The sequence below is a fragment of the Rhinolophus ferrumequinum genome, chromosome 16 (genome assembly GCF_004115265.2).
Source record: "Rhinolophus ferrumequinum isolate MPI-CBG mRhiFer1 chromosome 16, mRhiFer1_v1.p, whole genome shotgun sequence".
Taxonomy (NCBI): domain Eukaryota; kingdom Metazoa; phylum Chordata; class Mammalia; order Chiroptera; family Rhinolophidae; genus Rhinolophus; species Rhinolophus ferrumequinum.
In genome coordinates this window covers 11,476,389-11,496,698 of record NC_046299.1, presented here as the reverse complement: position 1 = coordinate 11,496,698, position 20,310 = coordinate 11,476,389, and the positions used below count along the sequence as shown (strand labels likewise).

At 43.2% G+C, this 20,310-nt stretch overlaps 1 long non-coding RNA gene and 1 other non-coding gene across 2 annotated transcripts; one reads left to right on the top strand and one right to left on the bottom strand.

The window, feature by feature from the left end:
• Positions 1-298: 298 nt before the first annotated feature.
• On the top strand, positions 299-19,736 carry LOC117036441 (uncharacterized). Its single transcript, XR_004425368.1, has 4 exons — positions 299-2,077; positions 8,240-8,388; positions 9,711-9,809; positions 17,620-19,736. It is a non-coding gene; the product is annotated as an uncharacterized LOC117036441 (long non-coding RNA).
• Positions 8,238-8,396, bottom strand: LOC117036480 (U1 spliceosomal RNA). Its single transcript, XR_004425379.1, has one exon. It is a non-coding gene; the product is annotated as a U1 spliceosomal RNA (small nuclear RNA).
• Positions 19,737-20,310: the final 574 nt, after the last annotated feature.

The following is a 20,310-nucleotide window of genomic DNA, read 5'->3' as shown; positions in this document are numbered from 1 at the left end:
ATTACCACCTTTAGTCCATCTAGGAAGCGGTTATTGTTAGCCCCCACCCATTTTACAGATGCAAACACTGGCACAAAGAGGCAAACAAAGTTGCCTGGGGTGTCACAGTGAAGCCTAGTTTGTCTAATACTAAACTCTAAGCCCTAAGCCCTAGGTTACTTCTCTGTACCATGACACCAAGATTGCTAGGGTTGGAAGGGGGCTTATCAGTTCCCTGATGCACAGGAGAGGGGAGTTGGGGAGGGGTATTCAGGAAAGACTTCCGGGAATTTTGCACAGGGTAGCACTTTGGCCAAGCCATAGAGTCAGTGAAGCCAGGTTGCCCAGCAACATTGTTATGCCTCATGCCTCTGGCTCCTGGATGTTACATCATAAATGCTTATGTGGCTCCAATCACATGGACACCACAACAGTTCTACCTCTAGTCCTACAAGGGTTCAGGTATTCCATACCTAAAAGTGAGATCCAGTGCTGGTTTCAGGGAGCCAGGGCAGGGCTCCCTTCTAGCCCTGGAAGATCTTCAAGCCACTGTTTGTCTTGACTCTGGGTGATTCTAGGACAAAAACAGAGTTCGGCCCCATTCTGACCCAGCGAAAGAAGGTGTAGAACTTTGGAACCAGGCCCCTCTCATCTCTCTTACTCATGCCCAGGTGTAAGACCAGGTGGCTTCTTTCCTAGGAAAATGTAAGACAGGTGCCTGTTGAGGAGTCAGTTCCACATCCAAAGGAAGTCCACGGCCCTACTGGGATTTCTGGGAGCTCCAGACAACTTCTGCTTTGTGTTCACCTCTGGCCTCTGCTTCTGGGCTGCTGCCTCAGTGCTACACTGTTTCAACCCAGATGGGAAATGTAGACCCTTCCTCAATTTCCACCCAAAGCCTTGTTTATAGCCCTTAAGCACCATTGTAGAAAATGTCACAGAAGCTGGAGATGGGGTGGAGCAAAAAAATAGTTCCCCATATTACTGAGATTCGAAATCCTCCAACTGACCCATCCTGCATCTTAAAACATCCTTCAACCACCACATCACCCACAAGGAAAGTCGGTGGTCTTCAAGGGAAAGAGTCCTCAGTTTCACACTCCATTTCACTGGCTCCTTACTCCCCTCTTCTCCTCCCACCCCTTTCTTATTTCTTAGATTACCTCTGGGAATCCCAAATCTTTGAAACCCATTATAGAGTCATTTGATTCCCCAGCAAAACTTGTCTCCTGAGGAGTGCACTCCAAATCCACAAATGAGCTCAGCACACCTTTTGGGGAGATAAAAGAAAAATGTTTTTCTCTTATGTTAAAAATGGCAACACGAATTGAACACTTATAATAATAATAGTGATAATTACAGAGAATTGACTGTGCTAGGCGCAGTATTAAGCGTTTTATCTGCCTCATCCCATTTAAAAGTCAAAATGTCAAGAGTGTGGGCCCTGCCCCTCCACTCTGCCCAGGCCTGGTCCAGCCCCGAGCTGGCTGACCCCATCACAGCCCACCTGGCCCGTCCACTCTATGTTTCAACCCTGTAAATGTCTGCCAGCTCAGAGGCCTTTGCTATTTTGCCTTTCACTAGGGCATCTAGCTAACCCAGGGTTTCTTAACCTCTGCACGATTGCCATTTGGAGCTGGAAAATTCCTCATTGTTGGGTATGTCCTGTGCATTGCAGGAGGTGAGACTGTGTTAATAGAAGCTTCTTGTTTTTAATAATGTTCCCTGGAAGAATATAAATTCAGTAACTTTTTTTCTTTACTATTAATGCTGGCTCATAGAAACTCAAGAGTCTGAGAACCTTTGGCTCTGGCTTGAAAATCTATGATTCTGGGTATTTGAAGGAAGAAGGTACGTAGCCTGCCTGCTGACCTTTTAATGAGCGTTAAATGACATCATTGAAATTGAGCTGCCCCAACAGCCTTCCTGGGAAGTATCCATTTCAAGGGTAAAGGTTGTTGAATACAGGAAGATGTTAAGACAAGCGTTCTCACCAACGAGAGAGAGGCATGGATCACTTCTGCTGCTAAACTCTGAGTCCCTCCTCGTGACCACCAAATAGGATGAGAAAGCTCAAGCATGTGGATATGGAGAGTTTGTAAGTAGCATGAAAACCACCTTGATAAAAATGATATAGTAATATAAAATAATGCAAATACAGCAAAATATGGAGAAAAGCATAGAGAAGATTTGAGCGATTGCCTAAAAATGATACAGTAACTCATTTTGTGAACTGTCAGAATTCAAATTTAACAACTATTTTGAGCATCCAGCATGTGCCAGACTCTGGGGAAACTGAATGAATTGGGGGTGCCAGGTCCAGGTGGAAGCAGATAGATACCTACCTAACTGATGTTAAGATGTAGTACTTAGTGTACTGTAGGAACAGAGCCTTCTGGTTCAGGGGCAGGGAGAGTTGATTGCAAGGACTACAAATTGCCTCAAGCTAACTTAACTGAAATTGGATTTATGTGCAGGGGATGGGGTAATCTGCAGGAACTCAGCTGCAAGATGTTCAGCTGGTGATCTCTCAGAAACCTGGGAGTGAGAGGGCTGTTTCTCTCTCTCTCATTCCTTCTGGCCCCGCCCCTACCCAGTATCTTGTCTCTGCATCTTTCTACAAGTCTGTGCCATTTTCCTCCATAAGGCTCTTAGTTCCTGCTTCCCCATAGTTTCAGCATGCAGGCAGCTTTGGAAGGCATCAGCTCTGCACCCAAATCGAGAGGGTCCTATGTTTCTGTCACCTAATGTACCTGGTCTTTCAATTTCAGTGCTGGGGTCAAAATCCCAGATGGGATCTACTAATGCTGTCATTTAGGTTTGCGAGGGGTTTCTGGGCTGCTGGTGGGTGGGGCAACTTTTCCAAGCAGGGGATGTAGAATTAGCATACGTAGATGGCAATTCTAGTTCAATGGGAACTGAAGGGTTAGTTCTGGCTTCTTGGGGCAAATGGAATTTGCTTTGGTCTTTGATGATTAGAAGGGCGTTCTAATCAGACTGAAGGCCAAAGCTCAGAAGCTGGAAATCTAACAGAGCTTAGGGAAATTGAGACCAGAATGGCTGGAGGGTCGTAAGAATAGGATCAGTGGAGAGAGGAAGAGATAGAGGTAAGATAGTAAAGTAGGGTTGAACCAAATTATGTAGGGTTTGAACATCAGGGCAAGTTAGGCTTCTATTTTGCAGTTTTCATAGAGTCGCCAAGCCAAAGGTTTTTAAGCAAGAGCATGACTTTAACCCTTTTCCTTCTACCATCCAAGTCACACTGTTGCTAGAGTGATCTTTCTCCAGTACAAATGCAATCTTGTCACTTGGTTGCTAAAAATTCTTCAATGGCTCCCCACAGCCATATTAATAAAAATGGCTATTATGCATCAAGCATAGTAAATGGGAAGCATTGTGCTAAGCACTTCAGAAGTGCTTACATTCTGACAATTGCCCTTTGGGGTAGGTGGTATCGTCTCCATTTTATGGATGAAGACACAGACACTTAATGCAGATAAATAACCTACAAAGGTCACTACTTAATAAGTAGAGGAGCGGAGATTTGAACAAGCTCCATCTAACTCCAAAGCCTCTCCTTTTTGGGGAATGTTCCTTTAGGATTTGATCCAAAGTCATTAGTGTGGCAACTTGTGACCTTTGTGAAATGGGCTTTGCTTACACTTCAGCCTCCTTTCTCACATGCACGGTCAACAAATCCTGTTGCTTCTCCCTTCAAAATACATTTGGAATTGAACCACTTCTTACCCCATTCACCATCCTGATCCAAGCACCACCTCGGGCCTGGATTATTGGAGTTGTCTCTTAACTGGCCTTTCTGCTTCTGCCCCTGCCACCTCGATGTCTTTTCAAACATAGAAGCCAAAGTGACCATGCTTAAAGCACAAGTTACTCATCTGCTCAAAACCACCAGTGATTCCTGTGGTGGGCAGAATAATACGCCTCCGCCCCCCACCCCCACGCCAAGATGTCCATGTCCTAACCTCCAGAACCCATGAGTATACTACTTGACGAAGGGGAATTAAGGTTGCTAATCAGCTGGCCGTAAGATAGGGACATTGTCTTGGATTTTCCAGTTGTGCCCAATGTAATCACTAGAGTCCTTAAAAGTGGAAGAGGGAGGCAGTAGGGAAGATCAAAATGATGTGATGTGAGCGTCAACCTACAGTTGCTGGCTTTGAAGATGGAAGGGGGCGAAGAGCACAGAACGCCGGCAGCCTCAAGAAGCTGGAGAAGGCAAAGATGGATTCCTCCCTAGAGCCTTCAGAAAGGAATGCAGCCTTGTCAACACCTTGATTTCAGTCCAGTGAGATCTGCTGGAGGTTGGGCTTTTGACCTTCTGTGTTGTTTTAAGCCACTAAGTTTGTGGTGATTTGTTCTATCAGCCACAAGAAATGAATACAATTTCCACTCAAGGGAGGGAAAAGCCAAATGACCTCACTCCTGTTACCTCTGGGGCCTCACCCGCCACTTTCCACCTCATTCACTCTTCAGCCACCCTGCCCTCTTACTCCAGCCACACAGCTTTGTAGAATGAATGCATGATTTTGAAACTTCAGTTTCCAGAACAAAGAAAGGACAGGTGCTTTGCCCGTGATTCCCAGCAAAGACTTGAAGCCAGGACTCTTGCCCAACTATCAGTAAATTATAATTTCTATGTTACTTAGCTTTCACTTCAGCTTCCTCCCCCAGAAAGGCTTGAGATTAAATCTCCCTGGCCACCTAGCGAAGTGTTTAAGTTCCCTTCCAATGAGGGATTCTTTATGTTGACCATAGTATTCTTGCTGTAAGAGTAAGTAGTTCATTTCTTGCTGTGTGAAATTCAGCGACAGAAACAGTTCTTTAAAGGACAGGGGAAGAAATATCCAGAGCATCAGATTGTACTGATCAAAAAAAAGCGCAAATTCCTTAGAAGAAAAGATAGGCCTGGCTTTCCTTTAGCCAAGGAGGTTTACTGTGTGGATTTCTATTTATACCCTGAGAAGTAAAGTGAGCTACATGGAAACCTGGACACGTTTCTAAGTATTGTTGGCGATACCAATCTGAGTGCAAACAGCATTCCCTTTTTGCTGACCTGGCATTTCTATTTCCAAATGAGAAAGTTTGATTTGTAAGGTTGCAGCCACTCAGTGGAGGACTCCCACTGGATATTTATGCCAAGTCACTTTGGAGCTGATCAGTGTCCCTGTGTCCAGCTGACAGGTGTTTGCAGGCTGTTCTGGGACTGATCCCTAGTTCAGTCAGCTCTGGTCATGAGAGCAGAGGTGGCTTCTCCTACAAAGCTTGTGGGTACCAGCCTGGTAGATATAGCAGATCTATTCTGTTGTTTGGATTTTTTTTTTGGTCTGTCTAGCATTCCTTTCTTTGAGAACTTCCTCTTCTAGGTTGTATGCTCAGGCTTCTCATTTCCAGGCTCCATCCCCCTGACCTCAAGAATAGGCACACGATTCATGTCTGGCCAATTTATAGTAGCCAATCCCTTTCAACAATGATTGTTCTAGAGAGAGTGGACGTGGGACTTAAGCAGGGCTCATCAGAATCCTACCCCAAGAAGAACAGACAGTCTTTCGGAAGTGGACTCTCTCCTGCTGGGATGGCTAACCTTGGGAGAATGTGCATCTGGACTTGCCCGTGGAGAGAGCTTGTTTGTACAGGAAGCTAAGCAGAGTCAAACAAAGTTGAGAAGTGAATGGAGAGATGGTGCCAAAATGTGAGTCCCTGGTTCAAATGCTGTAGGCTCTGTTTTCTGGTGTTCTTTCTGGCATTCTCCGAGCCTCCCCACTGCTCTTCCCAGCTATGTGAACCAATCCATTCCCTTCCCGCTGTAGAGAAGGCTTATGCTGTGTTTCTGTCACTTGTTCCCAAAGGAGTCTGGCTAATACAAGGGGCTTAGGTAGGAAGAAACTGATGAGGCCCCCTCCCACAGGTAAGAGAGGACTTGGAACCCATTCCTGCAGAGATTAATGCCACAGTTCCCTCAAGGAGATCTTTGGAGGGCCTGGCCTGGGACATCCCAAAATATAAGTATATATTTGGCTCCTGAATGTTCCTCATGAAAATCAGATCCTATTATTCCCTCTCCTCTTTCTTCTGGAAACACTTTGATGGCTTCCTACGGCTGTGAGGATAAAGGGCATGAACCTCAAGAGGCCTACAAAGATCCATGGTCTGGATCAGGGGTCTGCAATTTTTTTCTGTAATGGGTAGACAGTAAATATTCTGGGCTTTGGGGTCATAAGGTCTCATAACTACTCAACTCTGTCATTATAGCTGAAAGCAGCCATAGGCAACAAGTAAACAAATGAGTATGGCTGCACTCCAATAGAACTTTATTTATGAAAATAGGCGATGGGCCATAATTGGCCCACTTCCTAGTCTGGAAGGTCTGGAACCTTGCCCTCTGTACATATATCCAGTCTCACTGGCCTCCGGTCAGAATCTTCATGCTCCAGCTCACAGCCCCGCACAGGGCTCTCAGCCTGGAATATTCTCCTGAACCTTTGGTTAACCCTCACTACCACCCAGACCACTGCTCAGATGTCGCTTGCTCAGGGAAGTCTTCGCTGATGCCCTGAGACGGGGCCAGAATGCCCTAGCACGTGCTTCCCTCATGCACCGTGGCAGTTTTATTGCAGTTGGGGTTTCAGGATTTCATGTTGGTTTGCTGTCTGTCTCCCCGCTAGATGGCCATCCCCACATGGACAAAGCCCTGTCTGTTTTGTTCAGTACCTAGGATAATGCTTAGCACATTGTACTAGCACAACACATATTTGCTAGAAGGAAAGGAGATGAGGAGAAGGGAGGGAGGGAGAGGAGGAGAGAGAAAGAAAGATGGACGGAGGAAAGAAGGAATCGATCATCTGGCTTTGTCTATTAAAGAACTGAGCATTCAAGGCCAACAAAAATAAAGGGGTGTTTTTCTTGTCTGCCCATTGAAACCAGTACTCTGAAGACTCGGCGACACTGGCCGTCCTTATCCATTCAGACATTTGGTGGTTTTTGGTGCTTGGGATGCTCCCTGAAGGTGACATTCAATCTTTGGCTTGCCTGTGGAGTGGGTGGGGATGTTTTTCTTGCAGCCCTTTCTCCCAGCGTCCTGACCCTCCCACATTGTCTTCCGCGTGTCCAAGTTCTCTGTAGGGGCTGCCAAGCAAGGTCAGGGCCCCCAAGGTGCCCTTCCCCAAACTTACTCAGGCCTCCGGGGTCAGATCCCAGCTCCAGGACATAACGGTTCTATGACCTGGAGCAAGTCACTTACACTCGCCAAGCCTCAGTTTCTTTTCTCTACCATGAGGATAATCAAATTACCCATGACACAGGGTTATTGAGAGAATTTAATGAGATAATATGTAGAAATTACTTAATATAAAGTCTGACCTACTTAGTCAATAAGTTAACTATATTAATAGCTAAATTTTAGAAAAAGAACAGTCTGATTATCTAATTGAAGCAATCAGGCCCACCCTTACAATATGTGGGGCCAGGGCTACGGTACAAATAGTCTAAATGTTTAAAAATTATAAATCAAGCTGCTAAATGGAATTTGTCTTCTCTCTGTACATTGACAAATATGGCTTTATAACGGCAAAATTATTTTAAAATTGAAAAACTATAGTTTTTATGTGACTGAAGGTTGGCAAAATATCATACAACTGAATTTAATTATTATTGTGCATGTGCTATTGATGGCCCAGAAATATTTGGATGAGTGATCAAATAAAGGCATATTTTATGAATTATCATATATTACATGCAACTCATTTTTTTGCTTTCATGCCAGAAAAAAAATATCACTAGTTATGTAATTATAATAAAAATATACACATAATTTATGTGACACTGACAATAAGGATCTAAAGGATTAAAATTAACATGTAATTATATTCAAAGAGTATCAAATTTGAATATATTTCCATCAAAAATGTAAATGAAAATAAATGTAAAAAATAAGAATCAAATATTTTAGAAAATGATTTATTTTTTAAAGCATGACAAATTTTAACATTAAAAGGCAAAGTAGATATAATAATGAAGAAAAATTATAAATAAAGTTGTTTAAATAAAGCTGCAGTTTTTATTTGACATTTCAAAAATGGAATTAACTCTTAATAATTTTACAAAAATAAAACTATTCACAATTCTAGCATTCATTCTCTTAACTTAGTTGCCAATATAAATAATGAGTGTCACATTTCACTCATGCTATGCCTAAATTTACAAATATATTTAAGAGTAATATGAATTTTTTTTGTCTTTTTAGGGGAAAGCATGAATGCAGTCCACTACCATGAATTATGCAGTCGAGTTTCCCACATTTTGGGAAATCACAGGGGTCAGCATACCCAGAGTGCAGTGGGTAAGCCTCGCCCTGGAAAACCACCTTCGTGATCATGGTATCTCTTCCACCAGGTAAATATGAATTGTTTAATATTATACTAGTATGTTTCTCAGCCACTTACTTTGCTTTTGTGATTATGCTAATTCATTATTTAGGAACTACAAATGGAAGACAAACAAAAGGAAAAAATATGCTCAGCATTAGAAGGAATGATACTGTACTATCTAAACATCTATTTACTTCATGTTGTCTGAGTGGAAGGAATTGACAAGTTAATTAATTTGCCTTTTCTGTTACTAAAGGCTCCTAGCACCTCAATCCTCTCTGCCCTCTGAAGCAGGGTTGATCCTGATGCTGGCATCACAACCCACAGACCTTCATGGCATTCAGACTCAGTAGCCATGGGGTTGAGCACAAAATGCAAAAAGTGTGGAAAAGTTTTCTCTGGGGCCTGAGCAGTGTTGGTCACAAGAGTGGATGTTTAGGATTAGGGGTAGTGATATGCCAGTGCTGAGTGCCAGATCCTGTTGACAGACACATACACATGTTCGTGTGTGGTGTGTGTGTGTGTGTGTGTGTGTGTGTGTGTGTGTGTGTGTGATAATGTCAGTCCTTGAGGGCAAAGACCTCCTTTGTCTTGCCCAGGTCTAAGAACAGTATGGAAAAGAATTGCCTGAGTGGTTGACTGACATGTCATTTGGGGTATTTGCTATGTAACAAAGACTTCTGCTTAACCCCAAAGAATTCCTGGGATGAATGGGGCCCTGGAAGGCGATTTTGGGTTGAGGACACGCACAGTGCCTCTTGCCCTCATTGTTCCGTATTGCCCGCCACACGTCAGAAGAAGGGGTTCTGCAGAGAGGCATACTCGTTCCCACTCTGCTCACTTACGTGCTGCTGCTAAACAGCAGTAGAGCCACAATTACGTAACAAAGTCCTTTTCAAGCAGATGCTTTAATTCTTTACTTCCTGACTGATAGAGTGTCAGGGAAGTACTCTGACAAGTAGCTTCATCATAAACACATCAAAATACACCAGTACTAATGAAAGAAGTATAAGATACTGATCTGCGGAAAACGCCAACACTATTTTTTTAAAGTCAGGAAAAACATCATCAAGATGTATTGCTCACAAATGCATGCTAAAAGCCTTTTTAAAAATGAAGGTACCGTTAATGGGCCCCCTACTACAGGATAAGCCCTCAAATAAAAGCTGAGGTAAGTAAAGAATGCCCGTTGTACAGAGAGGACATGGCACACAGAGGCTAAGCAGCTTGCACAAGGTCATACCGCTAAGTGGCAGGGACAGTATGCCAAGCTAGGTTCTTCTGTGTCCAAGGTTTGACCTGCTGACCACCATGACACACCAGCTCTTTGCTCCTTCTACCCCACAGCCAGAGGAACTGAAGAATCAACATGAGAAGAAAAATGCAGTAGGACCCCTGGCTGAGTATCTGTCTTCTGCTTAATCTTCAGTTTCCCTGAGGAGACAGGTAAATCTCATTAACACCCTGCAAACAGTTAATAAGCATGTGTGAAGGTGTTAGGTTATAAGATGTTGGAAAGCAACACTTAGGGACCTAGCCTTTCCTATTGGGTAAAAATCGGACCCCTGAACTTTGAAGTACCCCTTCCCTCTAATTACAAAACGTTTGACTTGCTTCATCTTATTTCCGAAGACCAACGAACTTTACAAGGTTACTATTAGGTTGGTGCAAAAGTAATTGTGGTTTTTGCAATTATTTTTAACCTTTTAAATCAAAATTACTTTTGCGCCAACCTAATACCAGTTGAAAAAGTGCCAGCAGGGCTTTGAGTATGGTTGATCCTTAAATAACATGGGTTTGAACTACATATGCTGCTTTTCTTTCAATAAATACAGATAGTACTGTAAATGCATTTTCTCTTATCATTTTCTTAGTAGCATTTTCTTTTCTCTAGCTTACTTTATTGTAAGAATACAATATATGATACATATAACATATTTCAAATGTGTTTATCAGCTCTGTATTATTGGTAAGACTTCCAGTCAATAGTTGGCTGTTAGTAGTTAAGTTTTTGGGGAGTCAAAAGTTATACATGGATTTTCGACTGCATAGCAGGGTTGGCACCCCAACCCTCTCTCTCATTGTTGAAGAGTCAACTATAGTAAGATGGGGAAACATGTTGGAGTGCTAAAAAGACATGGACAGTATCTTTGTTTTATCAGTATCTTTATGATTGATGAGATTTTACACAGCTTTATTGAGATATTTTTCACATACCATAAAATTCGCCCATTTAAAGTGTACAGCTGATTATATTTTAATACATTCATTATTGTGTCACCATCACCACGATCTAATTTTAGAACTTTTTCAATACCCTAAAAAGATACCCCAGACCCATTTTCTCCCACCCAGCCCCAGGCAACTACTAATCACTTTCTGTCTCTCTGTATTTGCTTAATCTAGATATTTCGAGTAAAAGGAATCATATAATATGTGATTTTTTGTTGTTGTTGTTACTGGCTTCTTGCACTTAACATAATGCTTTCAAGTCTCATCCATGTTATAGCATGTATCAGTATTTCATTCTTTTTTATGGCCAAATAATATTCCATTCTATGCATACACAATTTGTTTGTGCCTCTATCAGTTGTTAGACATTTGGGTTTTCCCACTTTTGGGCTATGATGAATAATGCTGCTGTGAACGTTTGTGTACAGTTTTTGTGTGACGTATGTTTTCATTTCCCTGGGATATATACCTATGAGTACAATTTCTGGGTCATATGGTAGCTCATGTTTAATCTTTTGAGGAACCACCAGATTGTATTCCACAGCACATGCACCATTTTACATTCCCAATAGTAGTGTATTTGTTCCAATTTCTCCATTTGGTCACCATCACTCTTCGTCTTGATTTTCGCCGTCCTAATAGGTGTCTGGAAGCATCTCACTGTGGTTTTATGTGCATTTCCCTAATATCTAATGTTGATAGTTTTTGGAGAAATGTCTGTACAAATCCTTTGCCCATTTTTAAATTGGGCTATTTGTCTTTTGTTATTAAGTTTTAGGATTTTTTTATATATCCAAAATACAAATCTCTTCACAGATACAGGATTTGCAAACATTTTCCCCCATTCTGTGAATTGTCTTTTTACTTTCTTGATAGTATCCTTTGAAGCACAAAGTTTTTATGAAGCCAAATTGATCTGTTTTTTGTTTTTCTTTGCTTGCTGTGCTTTTGGTGTGATATGTAAGAAACCATTGCCTAATCCAATGTCATGAAGATTTACTCCTGTTTTGTTCTGGGAACTTTACAGTTTTAGCTCTTACATTTAGGTCTGTACTCAATTTTGAATTAATCTTTATGCAAGATGTGAGATAGGGGTCCAACTTCATTCATTTTCATGTAGACATCCAGTTGTCCCAGATCATTTGTTGAAAAGACTGTTCTTGCCCTCATTGAATTGTCCCAGACCCTTTGCAAAAATCAATTGACCATAAATGTGAGAGTTTATGTCTGGACTCTCAATTCAAGTCATCAGGGCCTTTGCGTGAGCAGTTCTTTCATAATGGGGTACCCTTGCTGTCCTGCCAGACTGCCCCTTTATTCTTGAAGACTGTCCTCACCCCAGGCTTTGTGACACCCGTTCCTTTGGACCTCGTTGTTCTCAATAGTACCTCTATCCTTGAATCTGTCATTCCACAGGGCACTTACATTTGCTAATATACCCATCACTCCAGCTGGACTGTGCTTCTTGAAGGCGGGGGCCACACCTTATCTGTGTTTATAGCTCTGGGCCCAGGAATTCAAAGTGTATTGAATGAATGATTTGGATACATTTAGGATATATAAACTGCTATGGGTAGAAAAATAACTAAAATTTTACAACCGTTAACCCTGGAAAGCACTTCTATGGGCATGTTTTTCTTATAAACTGAAGAGGAGCTTTGACAATTACTGGATTCATTGAAAGCTGTTGGCTTATTAAGAACCCTGTCAGGCTTTACACATACATATTTAAAAGAAATCCATTCGAGGATCTGAATGCACTGATGGAATAAGCCACTGGTTGTCAAAACTTCTGTCTTCCTGGAACCGTATAGAAATTGACCTACATGCTCGTCCCCAGGAAATTCTGTGCTCATTTGCATTAAAGCTACTTTCCTGAAACCACACATGGGCTCGTTACCTCCTCTGATACCTTTAGATCAATAGCTGGAAAATGCTCACATGTTTCAGATGTTTTCACCCTCTGTCTCATTTCCTGGCTCAGACCAAAATATCGTTGGACTGAAAACAATTCAAGAGCTGGCTAAGAACATCGACCCTGCCCAGTTTAGACCGCATGCCTTTTTATAGTCATTCCCATCAGAGCGAGCGTAATTAAACCTTCAGATGGATGAGTGTACAGTCCTTTCCACAAAATTGCTTAGCTGGCCAGACCTTTCTTCTTCCATGTTCTCCAGTTACCTCAAAGGTCTATGGGGGTGAGATCAGGGACAGATCCCTTTCTTAAAGAAGAGGAACCAAATTGTCTTTGACCAAGGACAATTTCCCACCCCAGCATTTATAATACTACTCCTTTCATGTATTCTAATGAATAAAACTGATACAGATTTCCAATGTAATATGAAGGTTAGGAATTTTCTACACTGAAAGTGTTGCGCATGTCTTTACTTTGCAAAGAATCCTTCCAAGAACGTCATATCACTTTTAACCACAAAGCCACTACAAATGGCCTTGTACCCCACCCCCCCACACACACTTTGTTTCAGAGTTCAGAGATCCTATGTAAAGCTTGAACGAATGGCACTTAGTTTGTGAAATCAATAATTCTCTTACCCTCTACTTTAGTCATAAACTTCTTTTTTTATTAAAGCATTCCTAATGGCTCATTCTATCAAAACAGCAAACGTTCTGAAGAGACTTTAGAGCTACAATCTGTTAGAAGCAGCAAAAATGAACAACGTAGATCCATTAGGAAAACCCTCGTTCAAGAGAAGGGAAGAAAAGACTTGAGCTGGACTCCCTCCCCTTCTGTTCTCCACTCATATGGTCACCTCTTCCTCCTCCCTTGAGGGCAGAGAGAGGCCAGCAGCCTTACTCTGATACAATTTCTTTCACATGGAAATATAAAGAGACTCACCACGCCCGAATATATTTTTTTTAGTCAAATAATTTTCGGAAACAGTGGGTGCTCATATGCATTGTGATTCTCAAGGAAGCACATGGTGCATGGTGTGTAGTTTTCTCTAAAGGCGTTTGACCGTGGAATACTTTCTTCCCAGATCATCACTTTTCAAGGTTAGTGTTCCATGGAACACACTTTGGGAAATGCTGCCTGACAACTTTGAGTCTACCCCTTGGGAATTGCACATTAATTCAGATTCCTTTATCCAGATTCCTTTATCCATACGTGAAAACCCTCCTGTCAAATAACAATCGCTTCTCAAGAAGGAGGGATGTTCAGGCATCTGTGGTATGTTGCCAGGCTGTTTGGCCACATCTAAGCCAGGTCCCCCAAGATAGCTTATCAGTCATAAAGGTGATATTTTCATTGCCATCTCTTGGGATCCTACGTCTCTCAATTTGTTCAAAACTCAGGCAGAATTTTTTTTTTTATACTGAGCCCATTAAAACCCCAACAAGACCCATTAAGCTGGGGTTCCTCCAGACACATTTTAAAAACCACTGCTCTAAGTTAATGGGTGGGGGGGGGGAGGTGGGTTGGTATCACATCGTTGAAAGCAAAGGAACAACAAGATCAAATCAAGAGCTGATGGAGGCAGGGAGACCTGCTTGAGTCCCGGAGAAAGATGCTGGGCACCTGCTCCAGAGCATGGTGGTTAGGGAGAGAGGAAGTCGTGGAGGGGACAGGTCAGTAGGCAGGACTTGATGACAGGTGGCTCTGGGGCAGAGGGGAGCTGAGGATGATGTCCTGGCAGCTGACTTGCCCGACTGTGTAGATGGAGCTACATGAAGAGGAACCAAGGGGGAAGGTCTGCTGTGACCTTTATCTGACTTGCATGTCCTCAACGCTCAAGGGTCCAGGAGGGAAAGATACCATTGGTGATAAGGAGGAAGAGGGAAGTGATGAGACAAGAGTTAGGCTGGTGAAAGGAAACCCTCTCCTCGGATTGGGCGGGAAATCACGCTAAGATGGACACAGGGCAAGACAGGTCTCCGCTTTGGGGATTGCCCTTGGAGACTGCCTCACTGCAGTTCCCAGCCAGGCCCACAGTTTGGGAGGTGACATTGGCAGCTTCTCAAGCAGGAAGAGTATCCTAATTCAGGAAGTACTTTTCCAATTTTGGTTTGCAGCTGCCCTTGTGGTGTCTACCGTGTTATGTTTCCTGAGTCACCATGAGCTGACCCCCCTTGGTCCTGATAAGCAGGTGCACCTGGGACTTTGTCCCACTGACTTAAGCAGGTTATATCCATGGGAAGCCCTGGCTAGTGGGATCAGCTCTCCACTAATTTTTGTACCATCTTTGTCACAGAGGAGGTTAAACAAGATAACAAATGTGAAGCACCAAGTATAGTGCGTGACACCTAGTAGGTACTGCTCATGTTAGATCCTCCTATTCCTTCTGACATCCACAGCCCTCAAATATACCAGATATTCAAAAAGGTCATCCTAGTGGTGAACAGAACCGACTTAGTACCAGACCAACTTGGGTGTGGCTCCTGGGGCTAATTCTGCTCTCAAAAGATGGTTGTGAAGATTGGATGCGATATGCCTCATAAAGAGCCAAGTACAGTTCCTGGTTCCTCGCAAGTGCTCCATACACCACAGAAGCCATTTAACTATATTATCATTAATACAAATTCAAAAGAGACTAGAGAAGACAGTGACTTCAGATGTGACAGGCCAGGCTTGACTCCATCCCAGAATATTCAAAACCAAAATGCCACGAAACACTTTTCCCATAAATCATGCAAATTGCTTTATTCATTCATCCACCCTTTCGAATCTATAAAGAGTTTGTGTTGTGGGCTGTACATAAGCTGTTCACCCACACTTTGCAAGGCTAATCAAAAATATTTGGCAAGCTTGTCCTAGAGCTCGCTGCAAGGTATAGTGAGTTTCATGGTGACACCCAAAAGACATGTCTGAATTCTAACCCCCAATATTCATAAATGGGACCAAAACCCCAACTTGGCAAAAGGGTCTTTGCAGAATTAAGTTAAGGATATTGACATGAGATCATCCTGGCTTAACCAGGTAGGCCCTAAATCAATGATAAGTATCCTTAGGAGAGACAGAAGAGGAGAAGACACAGGGAGAAGATAAGAGGCCATGTGAAGATGGAGATAGAGATTGGAGTGATGCAGCCACAAGCCAAGGAACACCGGGAGCCACCAGAAGCTGGAAGAGGCAAAGAAGTATCCTACCCTGGAGGCTTGGCAGGAACATGGAGAATAGATGTCTGTTGTTCTAAGCCACTCAGTTTATGGTAATTCACTACAGCAGCCAGAGGAAACTAATATATAAGGACCAGAAATGTGCTCAGACTGACTTTGGCAACAAGAGAGGTGGGAAAGGTATTTTCTAGGAGGACACAATAGGCTATCGTGGATTCCCATGACGGGAAGTTTAGGCTGGCCTCAGAAGGGGCAAGGCCACGGCCTGGAAAGTTGGGACTAGGGTGGCTCTCTCGTTTGTGGACACTTGAACTCCCCCTGTCTTGTCATTCTTTTCTCTCCATCTGCAGGCTGGCTCTCTGTGGTCCATGCATGTGGCCCCCCCTGACCTGCCTTTATACCGCATTTCAAGTGTATAGCTGACCAACAAATGGCTCTGCGGCCTGATTCCAAATTCCAGGGACAGAGAAACCCTCAGCCTTGGTCAAATCAACTCTTGCCCAGGGGTGAGACCTTGTGTCTGGGGACCTTTGTTTGGGGTCAGGAGGCTGCTGGCAGATACCCTTGGAGGTTTCTACTTGAATGCCAAAGAGAGTTCAAAGAGCAGACCACGTCCATCAGGCCACCAACCTCACAGGTCAGGGAGATTCTGACATTCTTTCAAAATCTGCCTTCCTGCAGTAGACAACATCTTAGCGATCTACCCTTCTGTCTCCTCAAACTCCCCTCTGGCGTAACCACATCATATTACTGAGGGAGAAAAGCAGATGAAAAGCCGTCCATTAAATTCTCTTCCTGTTCTAAACATGAAGTTCATCTTTCTACTGAAACAAAAACATTATTGATTTTGGTCTATTATAATCTTCTGAACCAACAAATGTATGCTACTATTGGTAAAATATTTGGCTCATTTTGGACTTAGATTTTAATTTTTAAAAATACCTGTGTGTGTGTGTGTGTGTGTGTGTGTGTGTATATATATATATATATATATATATATATAGATATATATATGCTTTATTTTTTTCATGCTACCTTTGAAGGGCTCCCTTAGGCCAGGTGGCAGGGATATTTGGAGGTTGAAGGACTGTGCCTTTGGCTATAAAGCTTTTGATCCGCAAAGCAAAGCCTCAAACCAAACAGAAATCCAAGCCGGGCAGGGCTGTGGCAGAACAAGCGAAACTGGTTCTGGGGAGAGTCCCAATCCTTGAACTTCATTCAGTCGTCCAGGAGAATTTGTTGTGTGCATGCTAAGTGCTGGGCATTATAGGGCTAGGCCTAGGATTACAGAGGGAAATAAACTGGACATTGTGCATCCCACGTGGGGTGTATGGCCGTGGGAAAGGCAGGCAGAAATAAAAGAAAAGGATGCAAATGAATGCATAATTGCAAGCTAACAAAGGTCACGGAAGAGAGGTACCTGGCACAGTGAGAGTGAATAACTCAACAATTAGCTCAATAGGTCAGGGAAGGCTTCTCTGGGGAAGGCAGATTTCCCTGAGATCTGAAGGGTGAGTAGGTGTGTAACCAGATGAAGCTGACGGGTGAGGAGGCAAAGGGAATATTGCATCTAGATATTCATTATGCCATCCAGGTAGAAACCCATAAAATGTAAATTAGAGACATGTACACGTGCAGACCCACAGACTTGGAAGAGGATGAGAAGTCAGGCAGTTGGGCTCTGCTCTTTTGCTGCCTGTGGATGCAAGAGGCTGCGTGAGGCCTTCCACAGGTCTCTGACCCCATGTAGTTCTCTCCCTAGAGCCTTGTAAGAGGCTCCCGGAATCAGTGGCCTTGTGGAGCTCCCTCAGGGCTCTGTGTCAGTGTCATCTAGAGGGTATCAGCGAACTCTCCGTCTCAAAGAGCCGAGGCAAACAGAACATGCTAGGTTTTGTCAAAAAGAAAATTCTGTGAAGAGGAGCTATTTAGTTTTCTCTTGTCTCTAAAGGGAGAAGATGGGATTCTCGGGGCATGGAGAGATGCCCCCCTGAGATTTTCCCACCTGAGGTGTGCCAGTCCTCCTGAGAAGGCCACCTGAAAGAGTAAGTTCATCACCCCAGGAGCAGGAATCAATGTGGGGAAAAGTAGAGACCATGAGTTGGGGGTACTTTCTTGGCCGTTCCTGATGGCCCTGTCCTTCCGGTGTGTCCCAGGAACCGGGTAACCTCTCTTGTGGCCTGCTTCATAATGCTTTGCCTACCTGTCTGGCTCCCCCACTGGTTGCTGGGCTCCTCGAGGAACTGAATCTTTTTCTGTTTTTGTTCCATACCTAGCAACTGGCATTTCCATGATAAGCATTTAATACAAATTGATTAAAGGAAATGAATACATGAGCCTTGTTAATTTACGTTCTGCTTTAGACCCAAACATTTTGAGGCCGAATCGTGTTGCTTAGAAGTAGACGAATGAGACTAAATGAAGGATGTTGTTCACACTGCCGTATACGTTAGTAGATCCTCAGTTGTGACTTATTGAATGGGTGCTTATAAATGTCTCCCAGTTAATGCTCCGCTATTTATATGTAGCACAATTTATTTCTCAGTGGCATCGATTTTGTAACAAAGTAGCACTTTGAGGCAGCATTTACACATATCTATCTAGTTATTCCAGTGAGGCAAAGATCTTCCAATTACCATTCTCTATGCACATAAGAGTATATACTTCTGCCCTTCCATCAAAGATAGGACATAGGCTTTTTTGTCCCATCCCTGACCCTTGTAGGTCAGGACAACTTGTTCCCCTATTATGTGTATGTGTGTGTGTGTTCAGGAAACAAAGGCTAAACGACTTTCAGCAAAGGCAGTTGAGGTTCCTGTATCTCCTCCTGCATAATGAGTCCTGCCAGTTAGGCTGCACGAGGGTGAGAAAGGTGACAGCTTGCCAGCACGGTCTGTGGCATTTGGATAAACAAACATCAATATTTATCAGAGCTGCTCCAGTGTGCTTCCTTGGCTGCTGGAACAGGGAGCCCTCCCTGTGCTTATATACAGTTTTCTCTGTATGAGATAAACGTTTGTGGTCATTAAGGGGGAAAAAAATGTTTGTACTCTTCTCCCCAGTTACCTAGGCTAATTTACTGTACTAGGAGGCCTCGTAATTCATTAATGATATACAAATACAAACCAAGGGAAGAAATTGCCTTGTTAATTGACTTTTGCGATGCTAATCTAAGACTCACTGGCTTTAAACATTGCCCAGCAACTGTACTTGTACCACACACACTTATGGAAAAGCAGCAAGCCACCCAATGCAGATGTTTGAGATCAGTGACTCTGGCCTTTGTAACTAGACACTCACCTCCATCAGTTTTCCTTAGGAATCTGGAGGGGGAGGAAACGAGGAAAAGAGACAAAGAGCTGGGAACAGACTCAACCATCCTAGAAGAGAGCCCAGACATACTAAAAGTAAAGGCCAGGCTGTGTGGGACCATGCTAGGCCATGCTGGGCCTTGCCGGGTTGTGTGGGGTGTGGCCAGGCTGCCTACCCCAGCCCAGATGGCTGCAAAACTTGATTAGAAACAGTACCACTAGGCGCAGCTGACTGGTCCAATTAGGAGCAAAGGTCATTAATCTTAAGAAACGAATCTTCTCCGCTGACAACCCTAGGCAAGGCTTCTGTCCTTCCTCTCTGATCATTGCCAACGGAGAAGACAGGGAACTTTTGTCAGTTATTACAACGAACTGGGAAGTTGCAGAGTTGCGTGCTGAGGTTTCCCAGGTCAGCCTTGATGGTCAGATGGATCTGGATTTAAAATCTTGTTCGTTCTCTCTCCCCCTGTGACTGCCAGTCACCTACCCCGACCATTCTGGAGCTGGAATTTCAAGTTCATGATTGTGATTTCCTTTGAGTCTGCAGTGGGGCCACCTAGATGACAAATCTTGCTCCTCCTTGCAGAAGCCACACACCCATGGCATGAGGAGCCATGTAGATTTTACTGCAGATTCCATAGGAGAAGCAAAGGGGAGACGACTTCACGCCCCACAGCACTCAGCCTGAATCCTCCTGCTTGATTTTTCTATTCTCCCGAAGGTCCTCTTTGATTGCTTTTGCCCCTGGGACTTTTCCTCTCTGACCTTGCCCTTTGGAATCTTCTAATTCCTCTCATTCTTGCCTTTCTTGATTAAAAGAATAAAAGAAAGAAAAATGGGATCTGGTGTGCAAAGCTTGAGATTCGTTTTTCTCGTCTGTAAAGTGGAAATGATAATAATTCCTACCTCATAAGGTGAGAGGGAGAATTAAATGAGAATTAAGTAAATGTGAGCTCTAAAGCACTGTTTCTTTAACATGACCTATAGAATCAGTTTAATGGGTTGCCATCAGCATTTAAAAAAAAATGAACCAGGATAAAATAGAATAGAAAATATCGGAAGTGCACCACTGGTGGATGTAAAGTGGATTTTTTACTGTAGGTTATGGTAAAAAATGTTTGACATTATTTATCATTAAATTCACTTTCAGCCTTGAGGAGGTGAACTCTGGGACTTAGGGAGTCACAAAACCCTAATGTTGAAAGATCAGAGAACTCCAATCTAGCCCCCAGCCAGGAGGCTATCATGTCACACAAAAGGCACGCATTCTAGCAGCCCAGGAACTTAATTCTGTTCACAAATGTTTTTGTTAGGCTCACATAACATTTATA